Source organism: Anoplophora glabripennis, unplaced genomic scaffold (genome assembly GCF_000390285.2).
Source record: "Anoplophora glabripennis isolate ALB-LARVAE unplaced genomic scaffold, Agla_2.0 scaffold245, whole genome shotgun sequence".
NCBI lineage: Eukaryota > Metazoa > Arthropoda > Insecta > Coleoptera > Cerambycidae > Anoplophora > Anoplophora glabripennis.
Genome location: NW_019416417.1, coordinates 174,070 through 184,576, shown reverse-complemented (window position 1 = coordinate 184,576; position 10,507 = coordinate 174,070). Strand labels below are relative to the sequence as shown.

The window sequence follows — 10,507 nt, the reverse complement described above, 5'->3', positions numbered from 1 at the left end:
TCTATTTTAGAGGATATTTTAGCGTTTTACTAAAAATGTCCTGGCAGATCGACTTTTGGCCTACCGATTCGGATTCAGCATCAAAAAATACATAAGATCTATGTATTCACGTCTCTGGAACACAACTTTTTTTTTGTGGGACTGTATAATCCATCGAAAAATAATAATTCTTGAACTATAATGGGAGCTTCAAAACAAGATACGGTTTTAAGAGATTACCTTACCTTCACATCTGAAATAAACTTGATCCAATGGGAACCCCAGTTTCGAATAAGGGAAATAATGGTAGTTAATTAGTTTAAGCTGTAAAATATGTTCAACTAAAATACCTAAATAAAATCTTAAAGATAAGTCGTTACTTTTTTGAAGCTTATTAGCAGCTATGACAGCGTACATGAGCACTACGGAGTGTAATACTTCTGTAATCAATTTTGACAACAGGAAGTTAATATTCCATCCCATGTTACGGAATGCCTATTCTATAACAGTTCCACAAAAATATCATCAACCTTAGATTTCCTTGACATACCTTCCTTACATACCTAATAGTTTTGAAATATCCTATTTCAACACGATGCGCGATGTTTCTAATAATTTTTTTGTCATTGTTTAAAAAAGTAAATGCAACAGATAGGTAACTAGATTCAACAGTAGTAAGTACAATATGCCAAAACAAATTGCCACTTTTCTGAATCTCGAAAACCCTCAGAATTATACTGGACACCCATTTCGTCGTACATCCACGAATCTTTACAAGGCATGACGGGTGGAAATCTGGTATGCTTTTATGATTTCTTAATCTACTGTGTTAATTACTTTAGCTAAATCTTAATAAAAATAAAAATTTAAGGTAAAACATTTATTTCATCGTTGTAGAGAACATTGAAAATTTCTAAAAAAGTTGCATTCCAGATAAGATGGAGTACTTAGTTCTAATGATTCTGGGACTGGGGTAAAAACAAGACCTATTTTCAAAATTGATATTAAATGATAAAATATCTGCATTTAGTGAAGAGCTGAGTTAAAATTTGGTCGCTTTAGAAAAGAGAATGAACCGAAATAAATTAACGAATTTATATACATTGCAAATAAAATACAAAATTAAATAGTTACACTACAAATTTTATGTTTGAATCAAGAACAAGGATAAAAGAAGAGACAGAGAACAAAGAGAATAATGAAGAGAAAGAGGAGAACAAAGAAAAGAAAACGAAAAGAATAAAGAAAACAAAGAGAACAGAGAGAACGGAGAAAACAGAGAGAACGCAAAGAACGCAGAGAACAAAGAGAAAGAAGGGAACGAAGAGAACGAAGATAATGAAGAGAATAAAGAGAACAAAGATTACAAAGAAAACAAAGAGGCAGATCAAAAACAGGAATTGGGACAAATAGAAATATGAACAAAAATAAGAACAACCACAAAAACTACAACAAGAACAAGACCAGAAATAGGAACTGGAACGAAACAAGAACAAGAAAAAAAAGTCAAGAGAACAGAAAAAGAATAAGAACAGAAGCAGAAACATAACAAAATTAAGAACAAGGACAAGAACAGAACAACCACAAGAACAATAACAAGAATCCGAAGAATAAAACAGGAACAGGAACAAGAATAAAAGTTTAGAAGAAAGAGGAAGAAGTAAATATCCATGAAGGAGAATTGTTATTATTTATATTAAAATTTTTTTTATTATAAGTTGACAAAAGGAGAAATTCTCTTGTTTTTGACTTTATCGAAAAATGTCACTCTATAAAAAGTTCTGCCTCTCGAAAAAATGAAACTGTCATACAAACATCTTAAATTAAATATACGGGGTGTATATACAACATTTTTACAAAACAAATTTGTTTATAACCTCAAATAATGCCCTAATATAAATTTTAAAATCAATATTTCAATTTTGACTTTTACTCCATACCTATAGCTTTGCGAAAAGTTTGAGGCCGATTCAATTAATTTATTTACAACCATACCTGTAATTTTGACATTACTAATGTCATTGAAGGTTTGAAATTGTCACATTACCTACGTCTACTTCCCTCTTCCATTTCCCTCACCCATTTCCCTCACTCAATTCCCTCACTCGTTCAATAAAGCAAAATATATATTTTTTAGGAAGTAAACTTTGTTCTGCTTTTTCAGCAGCTTGTTTTAGTTCTGGTGGAGTTCCGTCTGGCAAATAATCTTCACTCTCGCTATCTGACAACATTTTTTCAGCCGCAAATTTGAAGGATCGAACGAGAATTCAAAATTGTTTGTATTTGTCACGCGTCGTTGCTAGGCATGGCCCTGCCACCTGTACATGTTTGTTCAACGCAACCTGCACAAATTTGAATGGTGTCAAAACAATAAAATGACGCATATTTTGGCATTTTTACTACATTTAAAAATATGAAATAGAATTTTCAACTAATGATGTGCTTGTAAATAAAATAGTATACATACCTCGGAGGGAAGTTTTCATTAATATCTCGAGATTATAGTTAATCTCTCGACAGTAATGAAACACTTCCCTCATCGGTATGTAATATACTATTATTCCTTGTCGTATGCGCTCTTTTAATACTTCCCTATCATGTGGCAAAATGTACGAAAATTTATTAAATTAGCGGAAAAATGTGTTGAGGTGTTGAAAATTGAAATTTTGATTTTAAAATTTGTACTAGGACATTATTTGAGGTTATAAAAAGATCTGTTTCATAAAAATGTGTAAAATAATAAATAATTGTATTTCTCTCTTGAGTATTTTCGTGTTTTTTTAATTCATGACAAACAGATGCCGACGCGCAGTTTGAACTGTCGGACAACAAATACTTATATTTACAATAATTGTAATCAGCAATGTTAGTTAGTATTTAGTGTATGCTTATTTTAACAATTTTTCCTTTTTTTCATTTTACATTGTATTTAGTGAGTGTTTTGGGGTATGTAGTACAAATATCAGAATTTAAAAGCAACATTCATTGAGAAAAGAATAAACATCTAATCGAAACGTATTTTGCAAAATGCACTTGAAAAAGTTTAATAAACTTCTAGTGACTTGATTTTTTATTTTTGCTATTTTTAAGTGTGCCATCTAAGTATGTTATAATTTTTACATTTAAAAGATATCTTTGAATGATATGACTTCGAAACTTGACTATTGTTTATTGTATAATTTCTTGTAATTTATAACAGATAGGTATTTGATACAAAAAAGTCGGGTACAAATAGATGAGGTCAAAATAATATCAGTTCTTCATATAAAGTTTTTTCATACGCGCCTTCGTTAACAACTTACGGGCCCGCAAAGGTGAAAATTTAAAAGTTATTTTTATTTGCAGTCTCTAAACTATTAACTTCAGCATAATGCAATGTTGGTGATCGATAACAAATGCATACAGCTCCTTCTTGATGTTGTAAGTGAAACTTCATTATGCCCTGAACACCAGGGACGGACTATGCCCAATGCTTAACAATTCAGAATTTTTGCATAGCTAACTATCGCAATCTGCCTGTATCAAAAATAAGTTCTCCCTCCCTATTGGTTCAACTCGGTAAAATTAACAGTTAATTAATAGTAATATTTGTGATTTTATGTCACAGTGCACAGCCATCGGCGCCTCCACCATTTCTTGTTTTTAATTGGACATAATTACTATCAGAACCGTACCGTAAAATAAGAACCAAGAACCTCTTAAATTGTTACCCACTATTCCTGCACATACATTAATTATGAATCAGTGTTGGTATTTTGTTAGCACAGTAGCGTAAGGATTCTCTTCATCCCATAAATGTAAGCTATAAGAATTAAGAATGCCACTTCTTGTAAAGCCGGATTCATCTGTAAACAGTATCCTCGATAATTTTTTGTTTTCAATATTTTTAATTGAAAATAACTATGTTACCAACGTACGTGTGAAGTTGGTAAATTTTACACTAAATGCAGAAGATTGAAACTGTAATTTACCAACTAGGCTACTGTCATGTAACTAATGCCATTTTATAATTTACGCATAATTCTTGTGATTTATATATTTTCTCTCTTAAATGAATTTGGCTTTTTAATAAATGACATTCTTAATTGCCATAACTTACATTTATGGAATGAAGAGAACCCGCACGGTACTGTGCTAACAAAACACTTGCTCAGATTCATAACACAGCCACACAAATATCGACTTTCGGGCCCAGAGGTCAGACCTTGTTTATCATATGTTTTTGGGGCCGCTGCATCCGAATCCAAGGTCCATTTAACCCCATCACCTCAGGATTTTTCATAACCTCAAAAAACCAATATTCTGAACAATTAAAATATAACCTTAAGACTCCAACGCTAAATCCAATTAACATAAACATTTAACCCAATGATATCCCAGTCTAATAACCCCATAAACCTAAACCCTCAATAACCCTGTAACCCCATAGCCAAGGCAATAAATCATACTCAATCTGTATTATTGCAAAACATCACATAGCTGAGTACTCCTTAAAAAAACAAGTACTCAAACCCAAAAAATTCCCATAACCCCGTAACTTCATAACCCCATAACCCCATAACTAATAAATCATAGCCAATCTGTATTTATGGCTAAATGTTAACGTGGTTGAGGATATCTTAAAAATCTATGCACTCAAACCCCAAAACCCCCATGATCCTACAATCCATAACCCCACGATTCTCTAATCACAACTTTATTACTTTGCACTTTGATCCCATTCACCAAATAACCAAGTGTTACAGTCGATCTAGTTTTTTTGTAACTTTAATTGGTAGGACCGTCGGCATTAGCATTACCCGATGTACAACACGAGGTGGTTGCGCGATCGGATTTCGTACATCATATAGCTCTCATAAGAGCTTTTGAAAAACAAATTAATTTGTAGGAGACCGCACTATAAATTAATCAATAAAACTAAAATAAATAAATGAATGATTAATGTTAAGAATCTCTCTTGACTAGATTAAATGAAATGAAAATCCAAAGCATAACAATAGATAACCCAAAAAGTTATATTACTAGAATGACTAGATAAAAAAAACGGACATGTGAAATGACTAGATCAATATATAGGATGCATTTTGGGTTTGATTACTAGGGTTTTCAAGGACTCCTCAGCTATGTGATGTTTTGTAATAATACAGATTGAGTATGATTTATTCGGTTGGTTATGGGATTATGGGGTTATAGGGTTATTAGGATTTGGTTTCATGAGCTTATTAGGTGGGGATATCATTGGGTTAAAAGTTTATGGGATTTGATTAATTAGACATAGCGTTGGAATTTTAAGGTTATATGGTTTAATTGTTCAGAATATCGTTTTTTTTTTGAGGTTATAAAAAATCCTGAAGTGATGGGGTTAAATGGACCTCGGATTCGGATTCAGCGACCCAAAAAACTATAATATATAAAGTATAATAAAAATGGTCTGACCCCTGGGCTCGAAAATCGATTTTTTTGTGTGGACAGGAATTGTGATTAATAATTTAAAAGGTCTATACATTTTTGAGAAACGTTTGAATGGACATCGATATTTGGAGTTGAATACTTAAATTACTTTAACTTATTTTTGTTTTGTGTTATGTGTAGTGTGTAAATTTTCTAGGCTCTTATTTTAAAAATATGTACTGTTGTACATAGTAATTATGTCCAATTAAAAATTATAAACAAAAAATGGTGGAGGCGTCGCTCGATCTGCATCACAAATATTTCCTAAACTGTTAATTTTACCGACTTGAACCAAGAGGGTATTTATCGTTGGCAAATTCTTCAGGAATCAGGAATAACTTTTTAATTTTCACCTTTGAGGGCCCGTAACTTGTTAACGAAGGCCCGTAGGAAAAAATTTACATGAAGAACTGATATTATTTTGACCTCATTTGGACTCGACTTTTTTGTGTCAGTACCGGCACACCCTGTATAAACGTCAGATCAAAACGTATTTTGCAAAATGCATTTAAAAAAGTTTAATAAACTTCCAGTGACAGGATTTTTATTTTAGCTAATTTTAAGTGTGCCATCCAAATATGTTATAATTTCTACATTAAATGATACCTTTAAATGATATGTCTTTGCTATATAATAGAGATATAATCTCTTCTGTAATTTGTAATATATAAAAAATATTACTGTAAATTTAATGAGGCGTAAAAAAGAAGATTACTCCAATATTTAACAAAACAAGGAAAACATTGTAATTATAGTACAGGTACGATGTACATAATTAGAAAATTACGACAGGTATTTTGTTTTTCTAGGAGACATTTTTAATTTTGAAAATAATACATGTTGATGAATTTAGCACATGGTATCTAAAACCATTATAAAGAAATACTACTGAAAATAAAAGAAAAAATTCAGAACTTTAGAACATATACAGCATTTACCAAATGTAATAGATGTCCTAATATGAGCGAATTATGTAGATAATAGAGAATTTATTTTCCAGAAAATGGAAGAAACTAATTTGTTTACTAGATATTCAATACAGGTTTAATATCCATAAAAATTGTGTAAGCAACCAATAAAATATAATGACTAAATGTCACTAAAAAAAACGAAATTTTGGAATCCGTTTTTCTTTAATTTCAGCCTTGTTTGAGGTAATATAGAAAAAAGAATAACACTTTCTCATGGCCACTTTTTGTCCCTCTATCGAATGGCATAATCAATTTTTATATGAAACGTTTTGTCACTCCAGGACCATCATCAACTTCATTTTTTTAATTACGACCCTAGTAATTTTATTACATTTTTTGCAAGCCTTCACGACCCCCGATACTGTACTGCCTCAGCCCGAACCAGATTCAGACGTTTTGTCTCGAAAAATTCATCTTCAGTGTATTCGTTCCAAATTTATCTAAATTTTTTATTTAAATTTCTTTTTTTATTGAATTATCGTGCACTGTAAGTGTCGTTAGACCCTGTGAAATCCATCTAGTTATTTGAACTATTACCACTACGCATTATAATAAAAAATTATTAGAGTTGTATTCCCGTGTCCATAGTTATTTCTAGGCTTCTCGAGTGCTCAAATTTCAGACAAATTCCGATCTATTTTTTTCAGGATATTTATACAAATACATCTGACATGCTTTTTCACAGTTGCGGTTACAGATATAATAAATTCCGATAATATTACTCTGATCTTCATTTTCAACCTTTGCCAAAACGAAAATGTTTTTGAACATTTACTGAAATTTTTTAAAGAGTAATATTCAGTTGGCGTTTTGGTTGTTCATATGCGTTTTTAAGAATTAATTTGTCATAATAAAATTAAAATTGTAATAATGTTTTAATTTTGACGCAACAATTTATTAAATTACGCATGATCAAGTGATGGTAATGGTTAATAATAATAAATGTTTTATTGATCGCGTGGTGGTAATAGTTTAAATAACTAGATGGATTTCACAGGGTCTAACGACACTTACAGTGTACGATAATTCAATAAACAAAGAAATCTAAATAAAAAATTTAGATAAATTTGGAACGAATACACTGAAGATGGATTTTTCGAGACAAAACGTTTGAATCTGGTTCGGGCTGAGGCAGTACAGTATTGGGGGGTTATGAAAGTTTGCAAAAAATGTTATAAAATTACAGGGTCGTATTTAAAAAAATGAAGTTGATGATGGCCCTGAAGAGACGAAACGTTACATATAGAAATTGATTATATTGATTATGGCATTCGATAGAGGGCAGAAAGTGACCTTGAGAAAGTGTTCTTCTTTTTTAAATATCACATCAACCAAGGCTGTAATGAAACAAAAACGGATTTCCAAAATTTTTGTTCAAATATTTCCAAAACTAATGTTAGCCTTGATTTTTTAGAAGTATAATGTTGGTCCCCTGATTAAGCAACTTTGCCCCCATTTAAGCTATTTCGTACCTCTTACCGTTTCGGAGATCCCTGTAGTGAGAAGCGAATTTGTAACACCCTGTATGTAGTAAAAATTTATAGAATTTTATTATTATTCAATGTTGTCCATATGGGATTTAGCTAACAAATGGCTGAGTGACGCTGAGTGAAAATTGCGCTGATTTTGAGTGAAAAAGTAGTCTGCTACTCTATTGGAATAGAAATTAGATCCTTGTGGTTGCTTATGGTCGTCTTTGCAAGCTTTTTTCGTTGCAACTAATTAAAGTCTCTTTTTAACACCTAGGAAACGGATTTAAAATATTATTTTATGGCAGTTTTCGAAGAAAACCGTACGCGATCCAAATTCCCGATTTTTTCCCGCCGTTTCGCCAATTTCAGGTAGTAGACTGGTAATTTCCTGATCTACGTGGAAAGTAAGACACCGTGGATCACCAAATCTCCCGTATCTAATCCCCCCGTCCCATAATTCTCAATAAACAAAACACCTCGGTCCCATTAATGCACCGCCAAGCCGCCTACTACGACCCGAGCGGCTGCGGTCGCGGGGATCTACACCGGCACGGCGGCCGAACATAGAACAGTTGAATACGCCACCGCTGCCGTAGTAGACCCACTACTACTGTGTGTGTGCCCCCTTCCTTCTTCGGGTCTCAGGTGGCTAACCCGGCCGCCAACTTGAGTCTTGCCCTCTCCTTTCCATATAACTTTTAGTCGAGTCGTAGTAGGTCTAGCGTCTATCTACCTGGGCTCCTGTTCCGCTTGGCATTTATTGCAACCCTCATTACGCATCGCGGGGTGCCATTGTCAACCCCCCCCCGATTGTTGTGGTGCACCTGTATTTTGCAAAGTGCTATTGGCATGTGATTAGTGCTGGTTTTGTGAACTGAACTGACTTTGTTGTTGTTTTGTTTTGTGCCGCAATCATGGGATTGGACGATTTGGAATCCAGATAACTTGATTCAGAAACGAAACAGGTGAGCGTGCTCTTATTTTATAAGCTCACTTACCAATTTATTAAAGCTTCCCATAAACTTCTCAAGCTGTTCAAAATTTTCATTTTGCAAAGCAATTATTCAGTTACATGTTTTAGTCACGACATCTAGAGAATTAGAGCGTTTATGTAACTATGAATTTATTAACAATTTTTCTTAGTGTACACAAGAGATAACATTTTTTCGTAAAGAAGTAGGCATTTTGTTGGCGATAAGAAGCCTTTTAAAGTCAAACAGTAAACAGTAATAAGAAGTAAACAACGGGTAGTTTTACTCAGAGCAAATACAATGTTTAGACGTTAAACAAATAATTTCCCGTATCACGCTCGTAATTATATTAACAGCAAGATCACCCGCTTAATTGCTCTATTTTTGGTTGTTTAATTATCGTTTTGGTGCCTGCAAGTTTCAAAATAGCGTGAACGTTACCAAATCCCGTTTTCGGGCCATAAACCCGGCTTAGCAATTCAAATATTTTCATATTTGGACTGAATTAGTTTTATCTCGAAAATGCGTGTTCAGGGTAAAGAAGTAGGCTATGAGCGTTGTTGCCACGTGCACGTCTTCAACTGTTTCGGCTCCGGGTATAGCGGGAGTTTAAGCTTCGGCCATCTTGACTTAACGAAAGCGAGCAGCCTCCTACGACGGTGTAAGCTCTTTTCAGTCAGTTCGTTTCCTGGGTGATTGTTTCCCCTGTTTAATGAACGCCTTGACTTGGGGTTATATAATTTTTGCAACTGCGCTTCGTGCAAACAATCAGTTACACGTTTTTGTAGAAATTTGACAGTCACATGATACTCCTGAAAGTAGTTAGATTTGCATATTTAGGTGGTCACTTGCTACATTTGATGGGTGTATGAATTAATGACGTGCTGCAGCTAGTAATACCTAACTATCCTAATAATTTATTGGTAGCGGAGGCAGTATATCCTCAGCTGGACTGTGCGGTAGCCAAATGCACCCACACGAGTTTGTTTTTATGGCTAGTTTGGTCTATAAATTTCCAGTAGTGTTTGTTTCTACAAAATAGTAAACTCACTGCGCAGATGTCAGCGTTTGTAGCCGAATTTAATGAAACGGAAGAAACGAGACTTCCTCCTTCTATTTTTAAGCTCGTAGGTGGTTCAAATGAAATATGAGGCGACCAGGCAGAAATTAGTTTGCTACTTCATCACACTCTGTCGGTGAAGCGAAACCATTTGTTTAAAACACACGTGAAAAATGGCAATGAATTAGTTACTGTTTGTAAAAGTTGATAGCTGAAAACGGTCAGGAGCATCACCATCATTTTCGCTCAGTAATTTTTTTTTAGTTGGTATTTCTTAAATTTGAATTCACTTCCTTAGAACTAATATAAGGAATATTAATAATAAGATTAAAGCTAAGGACAAAATAAATATTCGGTATACTCACTGCATCTCCAAATTTTAAAAACTGTTTATTACAGAAGTCATCATTTCTGTCTGATTTCTAAAGTAGCTACTTCTATAAAGTAAACAGTACTTTTGAAAAATAGGTATTTCTAGTGAGGTAATCTATATTGGCCACTAGGTATATGCGTTGGAAAGGTAGATCCATCACTGACAAAATTTTATAACATTTGGACGAATAGAAGTGGAGTTATTGTGTTTGAACTGAGAGTATGTTCGTA

The 10,507-nt window shown here is 33.4% G+C and overlaps 1 protein-coding gene across 1 annotated transcript in view; it reads left to right on the top strand.

The window, feature by feature from the left end:
* Positions 1–8,473: 8,473 nt before the first annotated feature.
* Positions 8,474–10,507, top strand: part of LOC108905287 (protein bowel) — a 155,455-nt gene continuing 153,421 nt past the window's right edge. The window contains exon 1 of the mRNA XM_018708088.1: positions 8,474–8,838. The gene's annotated coding sequence lies outside the window, so the exon portion shown is untranslated. The remainder of the gene's footprint in view (positions 8,839–10,507) is intronic.